The sequence below is a fragment of the Nipponia nippon genome, unplaced genomic scaffold, assembly GCF_047370975.1.
Source record: "Nipponia nippon isolate SJK-2023a ecotype South Korea unplaced genomic scaffold, ASM4737097v1 scaffold_4, whole genome shotgun sequence".
NCBI lineage: Eukaryota > Metazoa > Chordata > Aves > Pelecaniformes > Threskiornithidae > Nipponia > Nipponia nippon.
This window is the reverse complement of record NW_028262358.1, coordinates 125,190,936-125,217,919: the sequence shown is the minus strand read 5'-3', so window position 1 is coordinate 125,217,919 and position 26,984 is coordinate 125,190,936. Positions and strand designations below refer to the sequence as shown.

Here is a 26,984-nt window from a genome sequence, read left to right as displayed (position 1 = left end):
GCACACCTTCGGTGCAAAACATCCATCCCTGCTGTGCTTCGGTGACCACTCTGCTGCCTACGAGCCCAGAGCTTGGGTTTTCAGCCCAGCTCCAGGACAGAACCCAAATCTTCTCCAACCAGCACATCCCAACTATTTAAACAAGTTACTAATTGCTGTTCTGAAAGGCATTTTTTGCCCAGTGCATTTTGAAGACTTGAGAAGATGCAAACCTCTATTTTGCTTTTTCAAAAGGTCCTACCAACACTCCTGGGGACGGGGATGAGCGTCTCTCTCTGCTGGTGCCACGAGCAGAATGTTTTGCTCACCAGGACATTAGAACCGACCATTAATTTACCTCTGACCAAAGCAAACAATCCATCAAAGCAAGCAAGTGTTTCACCTTCACAATTAATGCCCTAACCTCATGTAACCAACCGTATCAGCAAGACGAGCTAAGTGCTGTGCTGCAGCTTTTTAAATAGAGAAGGAAAGCTATTAGTAAGAGAGAATGAAAAAAAACCCACTGAATTGGGTTACTTTTCTGCCAAAAGTAAATCTTTTGAAAGGCCGTACAGGGAGATATTAAAAAAATAAAACCACATACAAAGAAAAATGAAGCTTAAAAACCAAAGCATTATCAGCCTCTTCCAAATGAATTCAAACCCTTATGAAACCTGCTGAAGATCTACGCAGAGAAATTCCTCGATAATTGGATTATTGGCGTTAAAGAAACATCCTCAAGCTGCCGCCAGCTCTGTCCTTATCCTCTACCCAAGTTTACGTGATGCACAACAGAAGCAGCACATCTGCCTTTCATCTGTGTAGATTTTAGAGCAACACAAGACCATTTGTGACCAGAAGATCTCAACCAGCTTCTGAACCACAGCTGGTGCCTGAGCTGGGGCGGCGACAGCCTTCTCACCTGCTTGTAGAAGGTAGAATGGGGTCACCATCCTTCTCACAAGGATGAAGGAAAGCCTCCAGTCTCTAGAATATATCCCGTGGGATTTTGCTGCCAAAAGGGATGAAGACTGATGCCACCTGCTGATGACCTTACTCTACAGAAATGCGGCTGCATCCTTGACGTTTCCTGCATGCCTACAGTGGGGTGGGGTTTTCAAAACGTATGAAAAATAAGCAACGTATCATGCCAGATCTCGCTCTCGAGCGGATGATAACGCAACGGTCTCAACACGAGCTCTTCTTCCACCAACCAGAGAAGGTTTGCAGAGAACCTACTAAATCACTCAGTGGCATGGGGGAGAGGTAGCTGATGGTGCTCACAGGATATCTGCTAAGGCTTTCCCTATTTATTACCTTAATTAGGGATCAGAAAACTATTGAAATTTGCATACAATACAAGATTTGGAAGAGATGTAACCACTGCTGAGAACGAAAATGGATTATAAAGCAGGGAGTTGAAAAATATGGGCAAGAAACAAAATGAAACGCAGACAAACACAACTTTGATCAGTAGCCACAGGAGGAAATAACCTCAGCTGCAGGGAGAAGTGGCTCCTACTGCCATTTGCTGGGCTGGGGTGTGTTACGGGTTTGTTTTTCCAAATACTTAATAGTAGTCAGATAATACTGAGCAAAATATTGGATGGGAACTTATGCAAAATGCAGCAGTGACACAACAGCGCTCATGGATGTTTGGACACGGTCAGCAGAGCATGGAGAATGAAGGGTTTGGGTTTTTAGATGGCGTTGGTAGCTATCTACGCATAATTAGCTAAGCAAACAGAGGATTATGCACAGCTGAGATCACCTTCTCAGCAGACAGATAGCCACAATTGGTCCTAAAAGAGCGGCGTGAATGACAAAGTGATTAAAGGGATTTATAAGAAAAAGATTAAAACAACAAAGTGGGTATAGTTTGACCAAACCCCAGGGAAAAGGAGAATCTGCTTGAACTCAACAGGACTGGATTGCATGTGACATCCCGCCAGCTGCGCGGCCCCTATGTGATCCATATGCTGGACGCAAAGGGAGGGGATTTTCAAACTGAGATGACCTGGGTTGATGAGTCTTGACCATGGAAGAGTAAGATCATCAAGGAGCTTCCCAAACAGGATAGCAGAAGAGGTACAGGAATTATTTAGACTAATTAGAGCGGAATCTGTCTTTGGGAAGTAGGTAACAAAAGGTTTATTTTTATTTTCACTAAAGGGGCTGCAGAGTAGTTTGCTTCAGAAATCAACCACCTCACCACCACTGGCAATGCCCACTCATGTTACAGCAGAAGCCCCGAAACACCTTCACAACGTCCTGACCTGCATCCCTCCACCGCATCCCAGCTGGGGGGCAGGACCAGCCCCCCGGCTGCCTCCTCCGCCGCCGGCATCACACTGCGGGTTACAGCAGCTGCCACTGAATCCGAAGAACTACAGTTTCGTTACCTTCAAACTCGAGCTGCATTTACCTCCTGCTGCTCTGGAGTAAGGGGAGCCAGGAGCTGCCGTTGATGCCCAAGCAAGGCTCCGAAGAGCAGCTGCTTGCTCCTGCTTATTACCAATACTCCAGCATCCAGGAGCAGACAGAGTACAAAAAAAGAGGGTTTTTGAGAAAACTACAGAAAAGCGATGAATGACAGGTAATACTTTAGGAGACGGCTTGATTTCCTTAATATTTATTTGCATTATAGCAATACCTGGAGGTCCTGAGCTAGAGCAGGACCCGTTACACAAGCCTCCATGGGGAGGATGCAGTAGCCGCTGCCTGGAAGCATCTCCAAAGGAAAACACATCGTACGGCAAAAGTGCCCCAGGGCTGTGAGATGGTAAGTTTGAGGCCACGCAGTGAGCCAGGACCTGCCTTGAAGACACCAACCAATATTCAAGTCAGGCTTAGAAATTAAACTCTGTGGTCTAAACCCGAGCGAGACAGACCAGGACTTTTGCATCCTTGCGGGTACCACCTCGCCGGGCTGCTAGCCGGTGGTGGTACCATCCTCCGGCCGGTGGCAGAGGCTTACCTGGCTCTTTAGAGTCCTCCTTGAGATTTTTGCTTCTCCACCTCTGAGATGCAGGGGTCACAGCTATCCCAACCCACAACGATATCATGCCAAGGCGAAGCAGGAGGAGAAGGCATGAGGGGGACGAGCAGAACGAGGAGAGGTGAAACGCAAGGTTGGAGAGACCCCCTCCTCCAGAGGAACTGGGCACACTGCAGGGAATGCCACTTCAAAAATGCAGGTTATTTTTCTTCCCCCATCTTCAGTTATCTTCATTTGTGTAGGGCTTAGATTTCAAAACACCTCCCTCTCTTCTCAGCTGATATTTTAGACTAACCATATGGAGGAAAAGGGAAAAAAAAACCCACCCAGCAACAGCAGTGCGCAACGGAGGCAAAGTTGTAGCTTGTTGCATCATTATTAATCCCTTATTACCATCACTCACAGCTGCAGCAGACGCCTCCAAAACACGAGGATCCCTGCCCTGAGGTATTTACAGAGCCAGTTAGATGTGATATAATTAAGAGGTAAATAAGGCAGTAGGGAAGGTAGCGGAGGGGAGGGAGGGGGAAGAAAGACACAATTAACTTCAGCAGCTTTGCAGAGGTTACCCCTATTTTACATTACAGCGTGTTGTGCCCACAAACTGTTGGGATCTTTTTTTTGGGGGGAAGCCATCTGGCGTTTTAACCACTCAAACCCCTCCGTCTCCATCACCCACTGCTTTCTTATTTAACGCTGCTGCCGAGCAGGATGGTACCTCGGCTCTTCCAGCACTGCCCAAACACCCCGCAGACACCCCCTTTCTCGCCAGCCTCCAGCCTCCATCCCCTCCATCGCAGTCAGCATCCCGTTTCTCCCACCCAGCTGCTCCATGGAAGATTTAACAGGGCAGTGAGCGGGCAGCATGGCTCAGAATGGCTCAAAGAGCAGCAAAGCAGCACCCCTACGCCCTACACCTGCTTGATGTCCCTTGTCCGCCTTGGACATCCTTTCTGCCCATGTTCTGAAGTCACGACGTGACTTGAGATACCCCGCTGTGTTTGCACATCACCCTCCAGGACCACAGCTTTTGCCAATGCAGCGCCGGGTAGTACTTTCAAAAGATACTTTCCAGGTCTTAAAAAGCAATGAGGTAATGAGGGGAGAAGGAAACTCAACCACAAATCCTACTGCCCTTCGGGAAATGTCCCACAAACACCAGCCCCTTCAAAACTCAGCCCGCGGGGAACTGCTTCAGGAGCCGCCCCAGCAGACGGATGGGCGCTTGCTTTGCAACGACGCAGGCAAATATTGATTAATCAGAGGATGACAGCCATGGGTGGAGATGCTACAGGTGGAAAATGCTACTGGAAATCACACTGTACAAGGACAAAAATCTACCAGCAGTGCTGCTGCTACATCCACTCATGATTTCAGGCTGTGTGATGGCAAGAGACGCAGCCAACCGGCAGCAAACTGGTGCCCAGGTGGCCTTCCCAGTTCTCCGGGACCTCTGACTATAGGCCCAAGCACATGAACAGCATTCCATAACAAATAACTCCTATTAATTTCAGACACGCACACACACATCACATCCCTCGTGCTTGTGTGGGAATCCCAGACAGGTCCGGAGAGCAGTGCGGATAAAATCGGCATGGGGAGGGATCCTAAAATCTGCTGACAGCTACCTGGGTGACTTGGGAGCCTCAGGCAAGGCACGTCAGAAGAAGACACTGCACATCGCACTGATCATGTTTGAAAAAAGGAAATTCTCAATGTAGATGCAGCCCTGCTCCAGTCCGGAGCTGGATCTCACCCTGGCTGGAAACCACCGCAAGGAGAAACAGGAGCTGAGGATGAACGTGCTGAGCTCTCCCAGCCGTCCACCCACGTATCCTGGTGCCATCAAGCCTTTTCTAAGAAGACAAACTTTTTAAGCCTACCTTGGGTAACTGATTCTTGCCTGGCAAAAAGCCAGGAGCAGAGCAGGTTCCTCTCCAAAGACCAGAGGAGGACGGGAGCGGTCAGAGCCCTGCGAAGCGAAGGGCCATGGTGGGGAGCCCAGCAGCGTCTCACCCAACGGAGACCTTGGCCACAGCCAGGACTAACCTGGCACAGCGCCACACACACCACTTCCAACCATCGGATCTGGGAGATGACGCCGTATCCCACGCCTTGAATCACAAATATTTTACTTTCACGGTTGAAGCTACCCGCTTAATTAAAAGCAGACTTGATAATTAAGGTTTCCAACCAATCCCCTCCTCTGCAGCCCTGCTGGCTACAGAGATCTTCATTTTCTGGCGATGGAAAGAGGGAGAAATGGGGCTGGAGCTTCTCGGTGCCTTGAGGGGTTGAGTCGGTCTGTGCAAGGAGACCAGGGGGAATTCAACGCTGTTCGCTAACTAAGCCCCGGGGTGATGGAGCAGCGCCTTGGGAAGGGGCTGAGCCTTGTACACAGCCAGGGATCATTGCAAGGAGCAGCACTGTTGGAAATTATTTTTTTTTTTTTTAAACTTATGTAGCTGCACTTGTAGCACCACAGTAGCGTTAAAAGAGGTGGTGACGATTAGCACGCTTAAATCCTGAAGTCGACAGATTCAGCATCATAACCAACATTTCCATGACAAGCCAGGCTAAGGCGTGTTCAAAACAACTGTTAGCAAAAGCAAGGTACGCGAGGACGTTTCAGCATCACGTTCCCCCGAGTCCAATGTCAGAGATACAAACCTGCTAGGAAAGGTAAAAAAGGAGCAAAAATAATTGCATCACTTCGTACCCTTTGAACAACCTTTGGATCCTGATGGCTTTTGCCAGGAAGAATAATGAAAGTCAAACTAATTAAGCAACGAACATGCCCACAGTACAAAGTGTGAAAATTTTAAAAGTCTGGCAAGTTGTTAGGAAGCGCTCGGCGCCCGGCTCCGCTTTCCTGCTGTCGTTCTGGGAGCAACCATGATGCAAAAGCTGATTTTTAATTTTCTTTTTTCCCATTTAAAGCATTAAATCAGAGCTCCAAAATGGGGTATGGTGGAAACCACCGATTTTGAAAATATTTCTCATCCTGCTAACAGGCATCTACCTGCTTTTAATGTAATTAATTCAACGCTGCTTGTCACAGCTACCTGAATAACCCCAGGAAGATGTCCCAGGACAACCAGCAGACACCAAGCCATGGACACCCTGTGTGTGCTGGTACCTGCCAAGGAGTTGGTTCCACATTTTTGGTTCCTGACCCTCCCTGCACAAAAGCTGCCCAGCTGGAGCTCTGCCCAGCTGCAGGAACGCGTTTTGTCCTCCACCACCTCTTTTCTCTGCTGATGGGGGTATCTAAAGTCACCCACAATGTCTCGCCACCACCAGCAAGCACGGGAAAGCTGGAGCACCCGGAGCTACCACACATGGATGCCCTGTATTTCTGCTGGGAGCGGTGGGCTGGTGGTGCTGGAGCAACATCACCATTGCTGGTGTGGCTGGCAACGTCATGGCAAGCACAAGCCAGAATGGACACTCCGCCTCAGCTGCCATCAAAGCAGATCCTGCATCCTCTTGGCCACTGAGCAAAGCACGTACCAATGAACCAAACCACCCGCCTGCTTCACCCACCCAAGTCCAGGGTGACCACTCCAAATATCAGAGATGATCCAGTTTTGTCCACTCGAGAGGGACAAAACAACAATGTCCTTCCTTTGGGTTTTCAGATGGGACCAACAACAATGAGAGTCAAGTCCCTCCATCTCGTACCAGAGCTGGGTAAGGATGAGGGAACTGTGGAGAACCGTGAATATTCAGACTGCTCTGACTGGGTGAATGGGGATGGTGGGTGTGGAAGTGCTAGAAGGAAGAAACAGCAGAAGAAGGACTAAAAAATGGCAGATGTTGATGGTGCTCAGGTTAGCAGGTCATCAAGATGTCAGCACACATCTACCTGCAGCGTGTCAGGAGACCCAGGCTGGGAGACAAAAACCAGCAGGTAGATCCTGGGATGGGACAGGGTGGATGGACTGACCACCGTCAGCTCCTCTGAGACATGGAAAAGCACATGCAGACCCTCAGAAGAAGCCAGGAGGTGTGGGGAGCACACGAGCTCCCACCTCCATCCCGTCTCCAGGAATCCTGCGGTGACCTCCTAGACATGAGCAGCTTGTGTTCAACACACATCTAGATCCCAATGAGAATATGAGCATGGATCCATGAAATCCAGTTTGGATTGGGTTTATTTCAAACTAAAATCACCTTCCCCTGTTTTAAGGTCTTGCACAGAGACTTGCTTCATCGCTGATGCAATGCTGAAGCATTATTTCCCACAATATGTTCACCGAGATTTCACCCTGGTCACCACCACCATCAACACGTACATAAAACTGCTAGAGGATGGGGTAAGAGGTGCCCAGCTGAGAATACAAAAAAGCAAACAGCACAAAGACACCACAAACTCGTGACAGATGTGAGTCTGAGATTTCAGGTCCCAGCTCTTCTCAGCCCTCTTGGCAAATCATCATCTCCCTGTACCGTCCTTAAAACCAATTTGCCCACCTTTGAGACACACAATACTTTTTGCTACTCTGCCTTACTGGTCCGGATCCTAAGTTTTTAATGAAAAAGGGGTTCTTTTAGTGCTGCGGTGCCCCTTTTGGATGGAAGACCTACATCAATAACACAAAAAATTTAAAAGGGGTGAACAACAGAGCTCTGAAAACACAGACGGAGATATAACGGTCAAGAGCAGCACCACAATACCCAACACTGGGACCTTATTCTTGTGCTATTTAGTGATGCACTGATGTCATCAGCGGCAAAAAAACTGGAAAAAAAAAATATAGAGCCAGGTTTGGAAATGGGAATTTGCTTGTGCCACTCAAGAGAGGTGTAGCAATGCCTCCGGCTACAATTTATGCAGTGTTTTAAAGGTTTACATAAATCCTAAACTATCTTCTCCATCACTCCAGCCTGTTACAGTGAGGTACATCAAAAAGGAAGGCGCTGTCGATGTCGGATTTACGGTGGAAAGCCCTACAACACCTTCCCCCACGCAGCGGGCTCAAGGCGATGACTGTATTTTTATTCACCCTGTGTAATCCAGCAGCTCTGGGGCGGCGGGTGCCGCTGCCACACGCAGGCAGGGACGGTCCCGGACCCAAAGATCAGGTTAAGGGCAGGAGAAATTCAAGCAGAAAACCTCATGCGAGAGCCCACTGACACAGCAACCCTACCCGAACTTCAAACGAGAAGAGCTCCTTCAAATTGTGCAATGCTTTGCTGAAGGGGACCCATATACATGTGAAATCATTAACTTCATCTGCTGCTTCTACTTCTTTCATCAATGATTAACGAACATTAAGCAATCAGCATTTTTTTTTTCTTTTAACGAGGAACGCTTTTTAAAAAAAAAAAAACCACTAATGTCCTTACTTCTGCAAGTCGCTGTGAGGATTCATGCCAGCTCTACCCAGCGTAAACACGTACACATTGATTTTCAAGGTCACCGCTGAAAATACGTCATTTTCTACTTAGCACATTCTCCTACAAGCGCGCGGCTGTATTCAACGCTGGAAATGCTGTGCGCGAAGGAGCAGCCCCGAAAACAGCCTCAGCAAAGTTCCATCCATAAAAGAAATCCGAAGTAAAATGCCCAAGGGAAGGCGGCCTCAGAAAATGCAAATATAATTCATTAGCCGGACGCCGGTTTTTCTTTGCGCTGTTGTATAAACGCTGAATAAAGTGACAGCAAAGGTTTCCTACCCCCCCCGCCCCCCACCATCCCAGCCAGGTCGCAGCAGGGGAGCCCGGCCGTAGGAACACCCCACCGCTCGCTCCCAAACCACCACCGACCCCAGGGGTGATTTAGGGGGAAGGAGCCGTCATCCCTTACCTAAGAGCTTCCCAGCTCCGCCGCTCTGCGTGCCGGCTGCGCAGCCCCCCGATGACGAACATGCTGCCGCGAAGCTCGCCGGCTCCCGCTCGCTCCCGCGCGCTCCCCCCATGTGCTCCCCGGGGGCTGGCGAGCCCTTCAGCGCCCGCCGGCGCACGGTGCCGCTGCCATCGCCAGCTTCTCCCGCTCCGTTCCCGCACCGGCTGGCTGATAATGAAACCCAACGCACGCTGCCGGCGCCGAGCGAGCGCTGCCGATGCCACCTGCCAGGCGGCTCCGACGGCACGGGAGCGAGCGAGAGCAGCAATGCTTGCAGCTTGGTGTGACTGGAAACAGAACCAGTCCCATCCTAGGGACTCTCATTTTTATAATTAAAAATATAGACCTTGAAATCAAAAGCAATTTTGCCCTTTTTTTTTTAAATTCAGACACAAGCCAGTTTTTAATCTGTGCATCCCTATAACTCACCATCCCAACTGAACGTGCCACAAATGTTATTAAATTTAATCTCACAGCCCTCTTCTATATCATAAAAAAAATATCATTTCACAGGAGGAAAAACTAAGGTGCGAGGAAAATCCTTTTACCCAAACCATACCAGCCCTCTTGCACCTCCCAAGTCGCAGCCCAGTGACCGAACCTGCGGCTGGTCTACCAAAAATGGGCACTTTTGCATTTAAAAGCAGCAGGTTTTTTATTTTCCAGCTTGGGAAAGAGGCTTCTCTGAATGTCAGCTTGGACTTACATCCAGGTGACTATGGGATAAAACCGGGATCAGGCTGGGCATCATCCTGGCAGGGATGAGGACCCCCCCACCGGTCTTTTCCCCAGCGCTGATGTATATTCAGACAGTATATACAGACAGTATATTCTGCTAAAATTTGGGATGAGCCTGGCTCATGTACAGAGCTGGGGGGAAAAAAAAACAATTCAGGGGAAAAAAAAAAAATATTGTCACCATGCTGCTTTTCAGCAGGGTGAGGGCTTGGTCCCAACCCCCCATCACAAGCAGGAGCATGGGGACTCGCTGTATCTTCATACCAAGAGTCCCATCACAGGCACCATCGAGGTGTGGATGTTGTTGTGGTTTTTCTTTTTTTTTAAATAGCATAAATGAAAATAAACAGGAACCTTAAGGTGTTTGGGCTGTAAAATGGCTCTTTTGATCTGGATCCAAATATTTTCGGTTTTGCCATCAGTGCGTCATCTGAACGTCTGATTTCGGGGACCCCGAGGAAGGTCCCTCCTCCGCTGCCCTGCTCAGAGGAACAGCAGTTCTCAAATTCTTTTCATCAAAACCAAAGATGAACCGTTTCCACCAGGGGATTTGCACAGCACAGCTACAGACATCAAAGAACAGGAGGAGAAAGCACTCAAAAAGCCATGGAAGGAGGAAAGTTCAACAAGAAACTTGAAATACTGTGCGTTGGTGGGATGGAGCGATACAGAAATGATGCTCCAGAAGAAGTCAGCAAAGGAGAAAATCCTTGGAGCCACTGCAACTGTGTTATATCAAGGAATAAAAAAGGCCCAAATACTTTAAAAAAATGAAAAAAAAAAAATTAAAAAGACGAAAAAAGAGTAGGAAAAAAGAGCTGGAGGTAGACATGGAAGGAAGTCCTGGAGAGCTAAAAGCCTATGTAGATACAGCTGCAGAATAACTGAATTCAAGAATAATCTCCAGGTAGCATTTTCCCCGCTCCTTGCAGGGGAGTTGGACTCGATGACTTTTAAAGGTCCCTTCCCACCCAAACCATTCTGTGATTCCGTGATTTTTTTGTCCAGGGAAGATGCTGTTATTTGCATGGTAGAGCCTGCAGGACCACAGATGTGGATCAGCCAAGCAGAGAAGATGACAAAATGCAGGAGAGAATGGCAGGGGTTATGGAGCAGGAACATTGAGATGTATAAAAAAATTAATCAGGTACTACGGGCACAAACACCGGTATAATAAATATGGTCTTGATCACCAACCGCAGAGACCTTACGTGGTTCAGCTGTGCCAAGATGGCACAAGGGGAAGGAAGGAAAATGGAAGAGAGCTGAAATCAGAATGGAATTATACCAAAAATCCAGCACCCAAATGAAGACCCAATTTCATCTACACCCATGGAGCAGATTAGGCTAAAGACTAAACCCCAATCACCTGCTCAAAAGCCAAGTTTCTGATTGCATTATTTCAAAGCACAGTGGGTTTTGGAGGGGATCCTTCCAGTTTTTCTGCTCTTTGCAGTCTTGGAGGAATTGGAAAGCGCATGATATAAATTAAAAATAAAATAATTGAGAAATATGGGAATTTTCAAGAGTTTACCAACAAATGCCACCCCTTCAGCTGTTCAATTTTTTCCGACTTCAGCAGCAAGAAGTGGAATGGCCCGGCTCCAGCAATGAATATGATTCCAGCTGCTGTGTTAAATGAATGATTAATAGATGTCTTTGTCCTGGCTGCATCTGCCTTTCACGAGAACATCTATGTTAACCTGGGCATAGCACCCCAATTCTGCCTTCGGTGTATTTTTCACTCCAGCTCTTCACCTTCAAGGAGATTTGTAAGAGTTGGATGGGCAGAAGCTAATGCAATGTCACTCCAAAAAGGGAAATAAACTCAGTAAAACCCAGCTCTCCCAATGCAGAGTTAAATAAGACAAAGAATTTGGAATATAAAGAATCTGCAGAAGCTACAGAGCTCCTGCGAGGAGCCCAAGTTTCATTTTCTTGCCGGTTCTCCTGGGCATGGTGATTAATTATAAAGGCTGCAGAAAACCGGCGAGCGGAGGGGAGCCGATTCCCTGCCGGCAGCACCGAGCCCCAGCCCCGTGCTGCTCATCCATCACCCGAGCCGCTGGCAAACCTCAGCCGAGGGCAACGGCCGCTGCCCGCAACCCAAACCCCGCATCCCCAGCTACAGCCTGCCAGCAAGCTGGGAACTCTGTCTGACCTTCAGCCATGCCCACGAAAAGAACCACTAAATACAGCTTAATCTACTTCAGTATCTTTTTTTTCAAGATATTTGATAATAAAACACCAGAAACTCAGAACCTTTCTACATAAAATAAAGTAAAATAGAATAGAATAAAATATAACAAAATAAAATAAAATAGAACAAAATAAAATAAAATAGAGCAAAATAAAATAAAAAAAAAAAACCTTGTGGCAATTCAATGATACCATCAGGTCGCCACTGAGCATCTCAGTCTCGATTCTGCATTGACGTGGTCATACATATACTGGTTCTCTTTTAAGCTTTCTCCTGAATCAAGGATAGGGTTTTGAGCTAAAAGGCTCCAAATGGTTCATCTACGGCAAATTCAGCTCAGAATAAGTTTTAATGTCAATGATCCTTCCTCCCCAGATCTTCTACCCTCTAATCCCAATGGCATTGCCTAAATCACTGCCAGCTCATCACAAGGCACCACCACCTCCAACTCAAGTACCGAGGTTTTCAGAAAAGGAATTAAAAAAGAAGTTAAAACTGTTCTTCTGTCAAATATCCCTATGCAGTGGTTAACCAGGGCACTCTGAGCCGAGATTTCGCTTTCTTTTATGTTTACCTTTATGTTTGTCTTTGAAAGAAGAGGCGGCGCGTGCAGCCCCAAACAAACTGAGGCTCTTGCCTTTCCATCTTACACCAACAGCAACGGCACCCAGGGTATCTTCCATAAGCTCTTCCAAAATTGAAGTTGAAAACAACACTTGGCTACAAGAACCCAGTGAAGAAGCGCAAATGTGACACAGCAGTCTGGCTGCTTGGCATTTCCAGACATCATGACGGGTCCGAGGTTTCATAATAACGGGCAAGACAGAGAAGTTGTGGATGCCCCATCATTGGAAATCTTCAAGGTCAGGTTGGATGGGGCTTTCAGCATCCTGATCTGGTTGAAGATGTCCCTGCTTATTGCAGGGGGGTTGGACTAGATGATCTTCAAAGGTCCCTTCCAACCCAGACCATTCTGTGATTGCATGATTTGAGAGTCCCTTCAAAAGACCTTGAGCCTGATCTTGTGTGGCTGTGGGCAACAGCACGCAACAGACTTATAAAACACAAACAAATCTGAATTCTCCACTCCCAGCATTCAAAGTTTCCTGATTTAAACAAGTCCTAAGAGATGGAGAAGTAGTAGGCAGGAATCTGGAGTAAGACGAGCCCTCGCACAATACCAGAAGTGCCCATTTGTAATGTAGGTAAGATGAGCACTTGACACTGACCTTTAAAAGCCAACATCTCGACGGATGTCATTCCAGGTTAGGGAGGGAAAATGAGGTTTAGTTTATCCGAGACACAGCTGCCTTGCAGTGAGCAGCTGACACCCCAGGAGGAGAAATTCAGGGGTGAAAATTATTTTCACGATAAATGAAGGAATGGAAAATGTTCTACAGGTTTTACAACTGCTCGAATCAAGTCCCAGATTCACCTACGTCCCTTGAGGACCGTCTAGCAGCCTTCTTGGAAAAGCTTGCAAAAGCCTCTATTGCTTGAGAGAGCTGACGTGACAAGAGCAGATCAGATGAGACCACCAGATACGTCCACTACTCTGGGCCTTGTGCTTTACATACAAAACCCTCCAATTGCCCTATAGTGACCAGCTACAAGGATCTTACTCCGTCAACACCGATCTTTATCATCTACTGATTATTTATAGAGACAAGCATTCCATCACGAGGTTTATCTTGATGGTCCGACAGCCAAAATCTCCAGGAACCTGCAGCTTCTCCCCAAAGAGAGATGTGCTCCATCTCTTTGGCCCACCTGCACGTGCCCATGGACCACAGCTGGAGCTGAGCAGAATAAATACAGCACGAACACGCAAGGCTCAGCGCTTTGCCGAGGTGATTAAATCCACACGATTGTGTTAACGTCCTTTGACAGCCAAGCTCCAGAGAGGTTTCCTACCCTCTCCAGGTAGCAAACAGCAAACAAGGAGCATCCGAGGTAAATGCCTGAATGGGAAAGCAAGAACAAAATTGCTTTGTTTTGTTAAAAAAGCAACAAAAACAAGCTTCACGTTCAAGGCTGCATGTCTGCCAAAGCCAGCGAATTCAGCACTTTCCAGCCCGGCTTCTTCCATCACTTAAAAAAGCTATAAGAAACTGGAAAAGTCACTAGGTTATGATTTCTGCATCTAGAAGATGAAGTTCATGGTAAATGTCTAGTTTAAGCAACTGTCAGCACTTAATGTTTCTATTTACTCCAGTCCAAAAGAGCAAACTTTAAATAAAAACTGAACTTAATTAAGCGTGTCGCATTCTTTCAGGCATGCCAGCTACAGCGTGCAGCAAGATGCTTTTCCCAGCCTCCACGCTACAAACTCTGACATACCAACGTGCCGTTTAAAAGCCCAAAGTCCCTCCCAGCCCAGAGGCTGGTTTTATTGAAGAAGAAATTGGTGATGAAACACAACTCAGCCCAACCTTTCTCATCTCAGAGATGCTTCGAGGTTGCTTGGTCCCTGCTCTGCATCAGCAGCTCCAAGGAGATGTTTACGCATGCGCGCGGCTGTCGCAAATTCATGGCAGCCGAAGCTGTGACAGCAAAACATATCTAAATCATGGTACAAAGAGGACATGGAGCTGTTAGACCAGGTCCAGAGGAGGCCACCAAAATGGTCAGAGGGCTGGAACACCTCTGCTGTGGAGAAAGGCTGACAGAGCTGGGGTTGTTCAGCCTGGAGAAGAGAAGGCTCCGGGCAGACCTGATTGTGGTCTTTATATATTTCAATATATAAAGGGTGCTTATGAAGATGGAGAAAGACTTTTTACCAGGGCCCGTAGTGACAGGACAAGGGGGAACAGTTTTAAACTGGAAGAGGGTAGGGTTAGATTGGACATAAGGAAGGCATTTTTTATGATGAGGGTGGTGAGGCACTGGCCCAGGTTGCCCAGAGAGGTGGGAGATGCCCTGTCCCTGGAAGTGTTCGAGGTCAGGTCGGACAGGGCTCTGAGCAACGTGACCTAGTGAAAGATGTCCCTGCCCATGGCAGGAAGGTTGGACTAGATGATTTTTAAAAGCCCCTTCCAACCCAATCCATTCTGCGGTTCTATGATCTCCCCATTTTTGGTGGGGTGGCCACACTGACAACTGCCACTACAGATGCTCCCACACCACCATCCCTGTCACCTTTACAACTGGGAGCAAAAAGGTGACAAAAAGCCCCAACGAGCTACAGCAAAACCTACATCTTGTCCCTCTTCACCCAGCTGCCATCCCGGTGACCAGCACAAACTGCTCAGGGAAGATACAAGAGCATGCAATGGCATGGCCAGACCTTGGGGGCTGGGGGGTTTGGGGTGGGCAAGGTGCAGAATACATGGTTCAGGACAGGTGTGGGGTTCATCATCGGTTCTCCGAGTATCAACCCAAAATTTCTGAGCCTTCTCCTGAGAAATAAGTGGACCCTATATCCTCATCCATCTACGTGTGGCAATCCAACATCACAGGACATTGGCAACAAATAAACTTGAATCGAAGTTACTAGGTAACAGGCAGGAGCTTATTTTCAGTACCAGCTGGGCCAGCAAAGAAATCACTCATTTCTGAATGTTAAATGTGATTACCAGTGCTAAAAATCACTATTTTCCTTCTACCCACCCAAAACTTGCAGCTGCAAACTCCTCTGTGTGCATCCACCTTGACGTTTTAAGGTTCTGCTCTGCAGGGATCAATAAAAAAATCGATAGCCAACACTTGGAGACCCCAGGCAACGGGTTTTGTAACCCAGCTTCTGCCCACTAAGGGATACCCTGAAACGAAGCCTTATTCTCCTCCAGGTTTCAGGCTGCGCTTCAGCCAGGATGTCCAAGAGTAAGAGTTCGCATTTCTCTCCCAAGAACCATCTCCAAGTCAGGTGTGGCCACATCTGACCACCGTTTCATCTCTTCCACCACACACTACGGGACAACCAAACACACGTTCCATGTATACCTACAAGCTGCAAGACCTTCTTGGCTAGAAAACATGCGTAACGACGCAAAACCTCCGCGAGCTCTGGGTAAGGGAAGGGTGAATTTTGCTGTTGAAATTGAAACTCAGCCTGGAATTGCTAAGCGACAAAAACAAAAGATGTTCTTCCCAACGGATGGTGTGCGTTATAAACTCTGCAGCGGTGCAAGCTTGATATTCAGCAGTGAGAAGTGCAAACTTAGGGAAAAAAAAAAAACCAAAAACAACAGAGCAGGCTTTTACCCGCTAAATCCGTAAAACGCCCATGCCAAAGGAGTTAAGTACACAGTAGACCGCGTGAATTTGGAGCGGCAACCAAGGAATCCAAGCAGAAAGCCAAAATTATACAAATCAGGGTACGACTGCAAAACCACAGTCGTCATAAAACTTCCTCCTCTTATTTTGCTCAAGTGGGGGTTAATCAGCTGGGAGGATAATACAGGGAAAGCTGTTTAAAACAGCACACGATGCTTTGATGGACTTGGTCTCTATGAAGAAGAGCTTGATGTGTGCTGCAGAGGACAGAGCTGGGCACTTGGATAGGAATGGGGACACCTTTTTATCTCTTCTTTCTAAAAATATATGGAGGTATTTATTGAGTCAGTAGCAAGACTTCCTACATAATGCATATATGCATTTATATATATATACATAAAATTATTATTATTTTATATTTATACATATATCAATGACAATTCCCTGCCTTGTTGGGGATATATAATCAGGGTAGGAGACACACAGTAAGGACACAGCTCCCACTGTTTGTCCCCAAACCCAAATGCCTGGCATCCCACCCAGAGCTGGGCAGAACTTGGAGCATCCTTATCTCCCTGGGGATCCACATCCGCATCGCGCTGGCTCTCTCCCCTTCTGTGTAACTGGGCAGGCTTCAGAACATGAGGATTTTGATATCTGCTGTGGGTCTTGCTGCTGCGGGACCATTTGGGGAGGTCTCCATCCCTTCCACCATGGAGGGCGGAGGATGCACACGAAGCAGGGATGTCCCCAAATGGCCCATGCATCTTCAGGAAAAAGCATGAGCTGCTTGCTTAATTCAGGGTGGTTGGGAAGCGGACGTGGTACGTAGGTAACCGCGCCTTAGGACGTACCCCCAAAGGAAAGGAGCCTATTAAGACACTGGACAATTAACCTGCAGCCCAGTATGAGCAGAGACCACCCCTGAGGGGTACACTGGTGCGCTAATGGCATCGGCCCCGAGGCTGGTGGGCCTGCTGTCTGATCCCTTCTGAATCGATAAAACACTTCTCCAACCTTTGCTCTTCCAACACCAGAAGGACGTTATTCTTCATACTTGGGAGGCACTTTCTGGCCCCAAAGAGCTTTGTAAACAACACGGTTGGGAGCAAAGCGCTATGTGCAGACCCTTCCCTTGCCAGGGGAGGGATCGATACCTCCTCGCTCCTCTTACTGTAGTTTTAATGCCTCATAAGAGGTTCCACAACAGGAATAATTATAAACTGGTTATGAAAATAGCTGACCTCCCATGGAGCAGAGAGGTCCTAAGGGTTCAATTACATGACAAGAGAAAACAATCAAGAGACACCCTGGGTTCGGCCTTGCTTTTAAAAATGTCTTGCCTTTGTTATTCTTACTTAATTGTAACGGGTTAGGTAACCAGACTTAATTGCAAGCCAGCTGCGTCTGCGGTGCACACAGCGGCCCCGGTACCTGCAGCGCCCATCAACAAAATCAGGTCTGCTGAGCCGGGATCATCCAGAGCATCCTACCTATTCCCAAATGGGAACAAACATCAAAAAGGCTCATTATGTTTTTGAATTAAAGCTCCGATGATGACGACATTGTTTTAATGCAATGCCACTTTCTTGTTCAACAGAATTTGTACCAGGAAAACTTGTGGAAAAGGTGAGTTTGGGGTTAAGGCTCAGTGCCAGGAATCATCAACCATGCGTCATCAGAGATGGCTTCTTATGTGGTCACCTCCAATCCTCCTCCTTCTCAAGCCTGAAAAGCAGGAGAAATGCTTCTCCAATGAACCACAGAGGGGAAAGAAAGTAACTTATTAATGCTGATCATAGAATCACAGAATTGTTAAGGTTGGAAAAGACCCTTAAGATCATCGAGTCCAACCGTTAACCCAGCACTGTCAAGGCCACCACTAAACCATGTCCCTCAGCACCACATCTCCCTGGCTTTTAAATACCCCCAGGGATGGGGACTCAGCCCCTGCCCTGGGCAGCCTGGGCCAGGGCCTGACAGCCCTTTGGGGGAAGGAGTTTTCCCTAATATCCAACCTAACCCTGCCCTGGCGCAGCTTGAGGCCGTTCCCTCTCGTCCCATCGCTTGTTCCTGGGGAGAAGAGACTGACCCCCCCCGGCTCCAGCCTCCTTTCAGGCAGTTGCAGAGAGCGACGAGGGCTCCCCTCAGCCTGTCCTGATCTTATTTCTCCAGATCCTGAGCTGGAAACACAAGGTATTTCTATGGTGCTTCCAGAACCACAGAACAGCACATGAAAATCAGTATCACAACAGAAATAATCCCAGTCTGACCACTAACACGCTCAGAAACGCATTGCACGTACAATGTCTTCAACAGGGGGATACAGGACAGATCCCAGTTGGTCTCCACCGAAGAATACGGTGGTCTCGGTTCCCACCGCACATCTCATAGATAGTCCTGGAGTCAAGCACTGTACAGAAAGCTCTCCTCCAGCGGTGCAACCTGGAGAGAGCACCCATCTCCGAAGGTGCAGGGAAATCAGGGCTAGCCTACACCCATCCATCACCATAAGGATGCAAAGAACCCAGCCCGGTCTATTATGAATTATTTTAGAAGGAAGATATGTGCGCCTATCATCATCTCCATGCTGCCATCAGCAGCAGTTAGAGCAAAATTATATACTACTAGCAAAGCAATTTGATAAAATAGCTGCATTACAGAAGAGCGTACCCTGAGATTGCTGAAGGCGGCACGTGCAAAAAGGGACAAAACTCACAGGAAATTTTGAAATCCTTAACCCTTAGGGATCCCAATCTCATTATGTTCTACAGATTCAAATGCACACAAGCTTAATCTTTTCATCTGTGCACAAAAAAAAAAAAAAAAAAAAAAAAAGCCCTGGCCATTTTCCGCACCGCACTGAGGGCTGAGTCTCCACCAGGCAAAGCACAAAACGAGGGCAGACAAAAAAAAGCAGCAGGGACAAGCGGCTCTCGCTGAACGATGGACACAGCAGGAACCGGGAACCTCTTCTTTTTTACAGAAATCCTGCTGCTCAGCAAAGCCTTTGCTCTGAAACAGGCTCCCCCCGACTTCTAAACCTCAGCGGGATCCTGAGCCTTTGCCTCGTCGGAGGCAGGATCCGGACGGTGTGACAGGGCGTTGCTCAGGAGATGGGGCCCTGGAATGACCTCCTAACACCCAGCACCAAAACAGCTCGCCGCTGGCCTATTTATAATCATTGTTTCCAAGCAAATGAACAAAAAAATTAATTCTCAAATTGCTACGGTTTAAAAAGCTGCACGCTAAGTGGGAAAACTACTGACCGCCTCCTCTTCCCGACATGCAGCAGTGAGAAGATGAAAGAACACTTGTTCCCTACAAGTAGCTGCTATTTGTGGTCCAGCAGCTACCTCTTTATGTCCAAGACATGGTTTGGGTTCACTATAATCCCTCAGAATCAACCTCTGCTTGGTTTTCTTGCAGAGCCTTCCCATTGAAGTCAGTGATGAAGCCTCTTGGACCAGAAAAATTGGAATCTTCATCCTCTTCAGAGCATCGACGCGTGCCTCCGCCACAAGAGGTGAGGAGGACTTTCCCAGGGCAGGATAAGCTGCAGTTGCCCACTCCAGGGATTTTTTTACATCTTCTTTGAGCCGTCGCTATCAGAGAGGGGATATCAGATCAGCGAGACCTCTGCTCCAAATCCATTCGAGCCATGTATTACAACAGGACCCAGAGGACCGCAGAGCGGAGTGTTATTGTGATTGGCACCGCACAAATACACAGAATTAGATTGTCCCTGCCCCAGATGTCAAACACTGCATAGATTAGACTAACTGAAAGGAAAAATAATGACCATCTCTATTTTATAAGCAGCGGCTCCAGCCAGAGATTTCAGCGTCTTGCAAAAGCCCTAAGGAGAACCGAGCCATGCCAGCCCAAACCCTGCAGTGGGGCTGAGCTCTGCAAGCAAGCGCTTTGCTTCTCCCCCACCCAGGCCATGTTGGGTCTATGAACCCTTCTGGTGACCGGGGTGCTGAGAAGACCAAAGCAGGCACTCCTCTTTCCTGCCTACCATCTAGTTTTCATCTAAGCAGTCATGCCAACCTCCAGACTTAGACCAGGTAGCGTTTCAGCAGCACCTCCGCATCCTAAGGGTGGTGAGATACTGGAACAGGTTGCCTAAAGAAGCTGTGGATGCCCCATCATTTCAAGTCTTCAAGGTCAGGCTGGACAAAACTTTGAGCAACCTGGTCTAGTGGAAGATGTCCCTACCCATGGCAGGGGGGTGGGACTAGATGATCTTCAAAGGTCCCTCCCAACCCAAACCATTCTGTGATTGTATGATCATGTAGATAAACCAAAATTAAAAAGTTAAAGCCCAATCCACAAAGACAACTATGATTTTACAACCCACACCATTGCTAAGAAGTAGGACACCTTGCTCATGCCAGAGAAGAGCATAGCACAGACCCTGCTCCCAAGAAGAAGACCAGCCAGCTCTTGTTTTTTGGCCCTGCTCTGGGTTCACCACGTCACCGAGCACGCAGCAGGTCTCGGTCTCAGGAAATGCGTGCGTGTAAACGGGTCACCGACTTACAGACTACGCAATGCGGTGCTTTCCAGCTGATGTAACACAAAATAAAGGCAGGTGATGTGATCACATACAACTTCTGGGAAAACCACAGCTCGTTCCAGACAGGGGACTCACCAAAAAAAGCCTGCAAGCGTGTGTGGGAAGAAAGGAGCATCTTTTCTGAATGAAAGAAAGCAAGAGAGAAAGGCAGCATGCTAGTGAGAGCGGCACGCTGGGGGCTCGGGGCAAAGCAAGGAATCCAGCATCACCGACACCACAGCTCAGCGTCCCCAGCAAAAGTCCTGGGGAATTTAGGGAGAAAAAGCATCTTTTGTTCACAAAACTGTATGATTAGATTGATTTTGGTACAGAAAGATGAAACCCCAGGTAGAGAGGAGATGATGCTTTAACAGCTGCTGAAGCGGAGGGATGATAATCCCCACGGAGGAGGTATCTCCCCCCTCTTCTCGCACATCAGCCCTGCCAGAACCGGGTCCTCATGCCCTTCGCTCACCTCGTGCTGCCCACGAACACAGGGAATCACGTTCAAACCACACATGTTGGAACAATACAACCAGGTGAGAGGCAGGAGAAAACCTTTGCCCTGAAATCTCCTGCAGCAGGTAACACCACAAAAGCCTTTCTGGTGATGGTAGAGAGAAGTCCTTGGAGAAACACCTCTCAGGGGGGTTCGTGCAACGCTCTGGGCACTAAACTTAATCTCTCTTAAACTTAAACACTCCAGAATTTGATATTCCCTCTGCTCAACCGCATTCACTTGCAGAGCAGGTCCTGCAACATTTTCCCCAGGTTGAGCAAGATCGCTCAGGGGCCAAGTCTGCTGGCAAAGCAACGGCACGTTGACCGAGGGGCGCAGGCAAGGTGGTCCCCGTGGCCAGCACGTGCGGCTCCAACGCATCCCCCGCTCCAAGGAGTCTCCAGAGTTTGGAGAAGAAAGGTTCAAGCTGTGTTTTCAGACCTACATAGGAAAGGACCGGCCACTAGGATGGTTACATAGGAGCAGAGCTGTTCTCAGCCCCACAACCTTGGCAGCATTCCTCAGCCAAAAGGCACTTCCCAGATCATAAAGAACTCTCCCTAGAAATGCCCTTTGTAGTCACACACTCAAAACAATCACAACTTGAAAGACACTTTCCCCAAACTGAGTTTCACATTGCAGAGATTATTGCAATCACGGCATCTGCAAGAGCAAAAAGAAAAATAGACTCGGAGTCGCACAAGGCTCAGATTCCTCAGCGAAGGCTGGGAACGAGCAGCCACGAGTGAAAACTGCTTTGGTAATGAGGACAAGGAAGACGTACTTACTGCGGTGACAAAGGACTGTGCCTTTCATTGGGGGCTTTTCTTCACCCAAAGAACCAAACGTCACCCCAAAGTGCCACCACAGAACACATGGAAATGCAGCGCGATGAAGTCAGCAGCAGGCACTTCTCAAAGCGCAGCCCAGCAGTTCTGGGGGTCAAAATCAGATCCTGGGTCTGGTCTGATGGGCCAAAGCTGGAGCTAAAGAGCACCTGAGAGGAAGTTATTGATGGCCAAGCACCTCCTGGGAACCCCCCATCTTCCAGCACCACAGGTACAGAGCAAACGTGCGCCTACTTCATCCCAACGGCTTGGAAGAAGAGCAAACCCTCCTGCTTCAGGGATGCTTCGGCTACTAATTACCAGGATTAGAAAGACAATTTCTCTGGAGAGAAGCTATTCCATCATTTCCACTGCTGGTTTCTTGCAGGTTCCTGGCAGCGCTGGATGGTGCTGGACACGGATGAACTCTGGCTCCCCACTGACCGGTGCCATCTGCGTCCTCCCCCAGTCGCACACCCGATCTCCTTGCTCGGCGTGGTTATACCGGCCACACACAAACTGCATTTAGCACGTCTCCAGAAACTTCATTAACCCGACAGGAGCAGAAATGCAGCGTGACCAGCCCCATGAAGCAAACCAAAACCATTTTCTAACGAGCGCTGTAAAGCTAAAGTCCAAAAATATCATGTTTCTCGGCAGGCTCTGAAACTGAAACCAAAAGTCAGCTGGGAAGCAAAGCCATGCTCAAATTTAAAAGTATTTTTAAGAGCTTTTCTATTTCAAAGTGCTTACTGTCCTATAAAAAAAAGGATGAAGTCTTTTTCCAAAACATTTTTAATGGCTCCTGAGCAGTCACTGTACTATAAAAACTTTACATCTTAACCAAATGTTATGAGTACATATGAATTTCTATGGCACTCACAAACAGCATAGCTTTGGTTTCCAGATCAACACAATTCCTCCTATGCCCAGGACAGTGAGAAATCCTACGAAAGGAACCCGAGTGAGCTCGTAACTGCTTAAAATTAGCTCAACCAGGGTTTGTTTCCAGCCACATGACAGTACTTTATATACATATGTACATTTGTATTACGAGTTAATAAGATTGGGTTGTTTTTAGCTGAAGCCGGATCCTGCAAACAGGTCTATGTTGATAGATTTTAGCACTGCCCCAATGAAGTTTCTAGCACAGACTAACTTTTAAGGAAGCAAGCGAAGACTTGCGGGACTCCCAAGATTCACGCATGAGCTGGCATGAGATATATTTTCATTTAATATCCACAAAAGCAGGTATTCTGTCTGACTGCCAACCCAGCACCCCTCCATCCCGCTTCCTGCAAACAAGAGAAGCAGCTTCCGACTTTCATCGCAGATTCAAGCCCGTACCTACAAAAATTAATATCAAAAGTGATCATAGTTGTTAAATTCTCCTCTCAGTATGGCTGAACCAGACCAGGCTGCGATCGAGATGCAACCCATGCCAGCAGAAGAGTTAGTTCTCTGCAAACGCCGCCACTCCCTGAACAAGATTTACAAACCTGGGAGACGATTTCCCCTCCACGTCATTATTTCAACACCGCGGCTTGTGCCAGCACGGTGCTGGTGAGACGTCATTTCTTTCCCCATGTTTTGAGGAAATAAGGAGAAAGCTTTGAGGTGCAGAGCAGATCCACAGGCTCAGCTCCCCAGCGCCGGTGTATCGCCCCGGCAAGATGCATCAGCCACCAGAAGCCACTGGTGAGCCAAAGCATCCTCACCTGTGTGCACATCGCTGCTGGGGGGGGGGCCTGCAGAGCTGGATGATGACATCACGATGACATGTCATGATGTCACCGCGCACCTCGGCTGCGTCCCGGGAGCAAGCAGGAGGCATGTGAGGCTGCTCGGGCTCGGCAGCGTGGCGGCCACCAAGGCGCTTCTCCAGCATCCCCTTCCTGCAGCTCTTGGTGGGCAAGGCAAAAGCGGGGCACAGCCACGCAAGCAGCCGGATCACAAGTTGGGTCGCTTTTCTCATTCAAAGAAAGAAGGAAAAATAAATAATGTTTTACCACGACCCTGTATTCGGCAAACAGCGCACAAACCCACAGTCACCACCCAGCGCTACGCACCGCAGCTGATACTGCACGTGTCCACGCATGGAAAACGGTTACAAGCAAAACCCACTGCTTCAAACAAGCTGGTTTTGGCCAAACAGCACCCCTTTAAGAAAAAAAACCCCAACAACTCCATTCCCATCTAACTCTTCAAATCTCAATATTTTCCAACGGCCATATTAGAGCTGTGCAAGGAGTGCTGGGGCAGGAGGCGAGGGGAGACCTTCCCATCTCAACTCCTTCCCTCCGAGTTCTTTCCCAGCACGGGGATGAAGCGCTAGAGAGGGCAGTAAGCACACTCTCCAAATTTTGGGCTGTAAAGTCACCGTACAGGATTCATTTTGCTGAGCCAGACCTAGATAAGAAGCCACAGTGCCTTTTTAGCATGCAATTAGCAGGCTGTTAAATTTGTCTGCTGGGTGTCAGGATGCCGGGGGACGATAAAGCGCCCCTGGACTGTGCTTACCGAGGGCAAAGGGATTCGCAAGTCGGATGGATGAGCAGGGCAGAGCGGAGGCGCAGCGAAACCCACGGCTGGTTATCGACAGATGCTATCTTACTGCAACACTGAGAGGAGGAGACTGAGCTGAGAGAGGAAGAAAGACTGAAAAGCTCATAAATAATACCAAGAAATGGAGGTTTTACTGTCTCGACTCTTGACTTTTTGCCCTGTAATTAGGAGAATTATGCCATTATTTGGACACGTCTTCTGCTCCAGCAGAAATCTGTAAGCAAAACATTTTCAGGGATTTCCACGGAGTCCTTCCATAGGTGTGTCTGTAACCAATTTTATTGCATCAGGTGCCTCGGCAAACCCCAGGACTATGGACAGCCTGAGCAGGAGCTAGATCTGAGTTTACAGGGATTAAACTTGATCCCAGGGTCTCCAGGGTCTCAACTCCAGGAGCAAGAGAACTGCACGTGCAGCATCAAAAGGTGGTAAAGGGGTACCCCAAATTCACAGTGACTACAGCAAAATTGTCATCCAGCCCCTGCAATCAACCCACTTTATGGGGAAAAAAAAAAATCTAGACCCTGATTCTACCCCATTTTTTCTGCAGAGCACTTCCAAATCAATACTTCAGTTTACAAGCAAGGTAATTTTTTTTTTTGTCTGCAAGAAAAATTCAGACCAAGAACTGAAGCTCCCCCCTTCCTTACCTGTGCACCTTTATGCCAGGCTAGATATAAACTAGATGGATGAGAAAGGTGGATAAGGTGGTTTCCATACTTGGTAATCAAAGTGCAATTACACCGGGAGTAGAAATTTGGCATCCAAATTTCTTCCTCCAAAAAAAAGAGAAATCAGAGCCAGTCACTGACACTGTAACTCCACTGCAAAGACTATCTAGCATTTGAAAGGTAACAGCCGTGCTTCCCAGAGTGCCTACTCACAGTTTCTGTTTGCAACCTACTGAGCACATCATACCTTCCCTGCAGCAGAGGTCCGGCAGGCGTAGGGCTGCAGCGAGGTGGCAACCGCCAGCAGAACCAAGCACTGCATGACCATCAAGGGCTCCTTGCAAGCACTGTAGCTGGGGCTCACCTTCGCCCAGTTGAGGCATCTCCACAGCAGCTCCTCACCCCAGGTTCCCTGTACCAACCCTGAAGAGGAACAAACCCCTCCGGGGAACGGCTTCCAGATGTCCGCCTGCTTGTATAGGTGGACATCTGATACAGGCCACCACTCTCGCAACCTTAAATCACCCACTTCTCCCCACCAATAGCACCAGGCACCGTGACCACCAGCCCAACTGTAGATGTGCACCTTCAGAGACATGCCTCCCATCTTCCTGATCATAGAATCATCGAATCACAGAATCATTAAGGTTGGAAAGGACCTCTGAGATCATCGAGTCCAACCGTTAACCCAACTGCCTGGCCCACCTCTAAACCCTGTCCCTCAGCACCACATCCATACGTTTTTTGAACACTTCCAGGGACTGTGATCGCACCCCTGCCCCGGGCAGCCTGGGCCAGGGCCTGACCACTCTCGCCGTGAAGAAGTTTTCCCTAATATCCAACCTAACCCTGCCCTGGCGCAGCTTGAGGCCGTTCCCTCTCGTCCCATCGCTTGTTCCTGGGGAGAAGAGACCGACCCCCCCCGGCTCCAGCCTCCTTTCAGGCAGTTGCAGAGAGCGATGAGGGCTCCCCTCAGCCTCCTCTTCTCTGATTAATGCCAAGTTGGAAAGACAGCCCGTTCTGAATACCTTACTGCTGGATATTTCACACAGCTGCTAAGACGTGGACTGCCAACCTTACAGAACACACGGTGTGACCCCTGCTCCAAGCAGGCTGCCACGGACAGACTCCTGAGCCCACGCCAATCCCAAAAAGAGCTGGGGCAGAGTCTCGTGTAGGATCAGGATCTCCATTTGATGCAGAAGGGTGCACGGGAGGGTGAGGCGGTGAAAAGATTCAGAGGGGACACGTGGGTGGGCGAGGGTGAGAGGCCCAATTCTTCAGCAATGGCATTCATTACCCAGGAATTAAACATGCAGCAACGCTCCTTTTAAGAAGGAAGGTACAAGTTCAAGCAAATATACCTGTGTATACTTATATCCTTTGCTTAGGTAAGAGCCTGTAAGATTATATGCAAATTTTGTGGCCTTTGGATATTTTCCGAATTACCATTGTAGCTTTGGAGTTGTTATGCTTGAGCAAGCTGAGCATCAGCCATGAGTCTGCCACTGAAAAACACACCAGAGCCTGTTCTTGGTTAGTGATTCTGTCACGACCGTGACCACAGAAGCGAGACTTTCCCCGTGCAGCACATCCTGCAGCCACAATTTTAAAGAAGATACCGCTAAATAATTATGAAAACATAGAGTTTTGCAGTTGTAGTGCACCGACCAGCACGGCAGCCCAAGACAGTCCAGCTACTGGCACCACCAGCCCTCTGCCCATCAGGCTTCCCCCTGGGGTAGGACATTTGAGCGACACGTTTCCAGCGCTGCTGATGTGCTGACACGGGCCACTTTCAGACCCTAAAAATGTAATATACAGCTAACGTCAGCTTAGGAAGATCCAAGGGTTGGCGTTGGCCAAGCTGTAAGCGC

General features: G+C 48.3%; 1 protein-coding gene across 6 annotated transcripts in view; it reads right to left on the bottom strand.

Annotated features, from left to right (window-relative positions):
* The window catches only part of NCOA1 (nuclear receptor coactivator 1), a 183,915-nt gene that overhangs the window by 78,273 nt on the left and 78,658 nt on the right, over window positions 1-26,984 (bottom strand). The window contains exon 1 of one of the 6 annotated variants that reach the window (XM_087773659.1): window positions 8,793-8,972. The exons of the other annotated variants lie outside the window; for them this stretch is intronic. The gene's annotated coding sequence lies outside the window, so the exon portion shown is untranslated. Of the gene's footprint in view, window positions 1-8,792; window positions 8,973-26,984 lie in introns of those variants that run through there. 6 annotated transcript variants of the gene reach the window in all.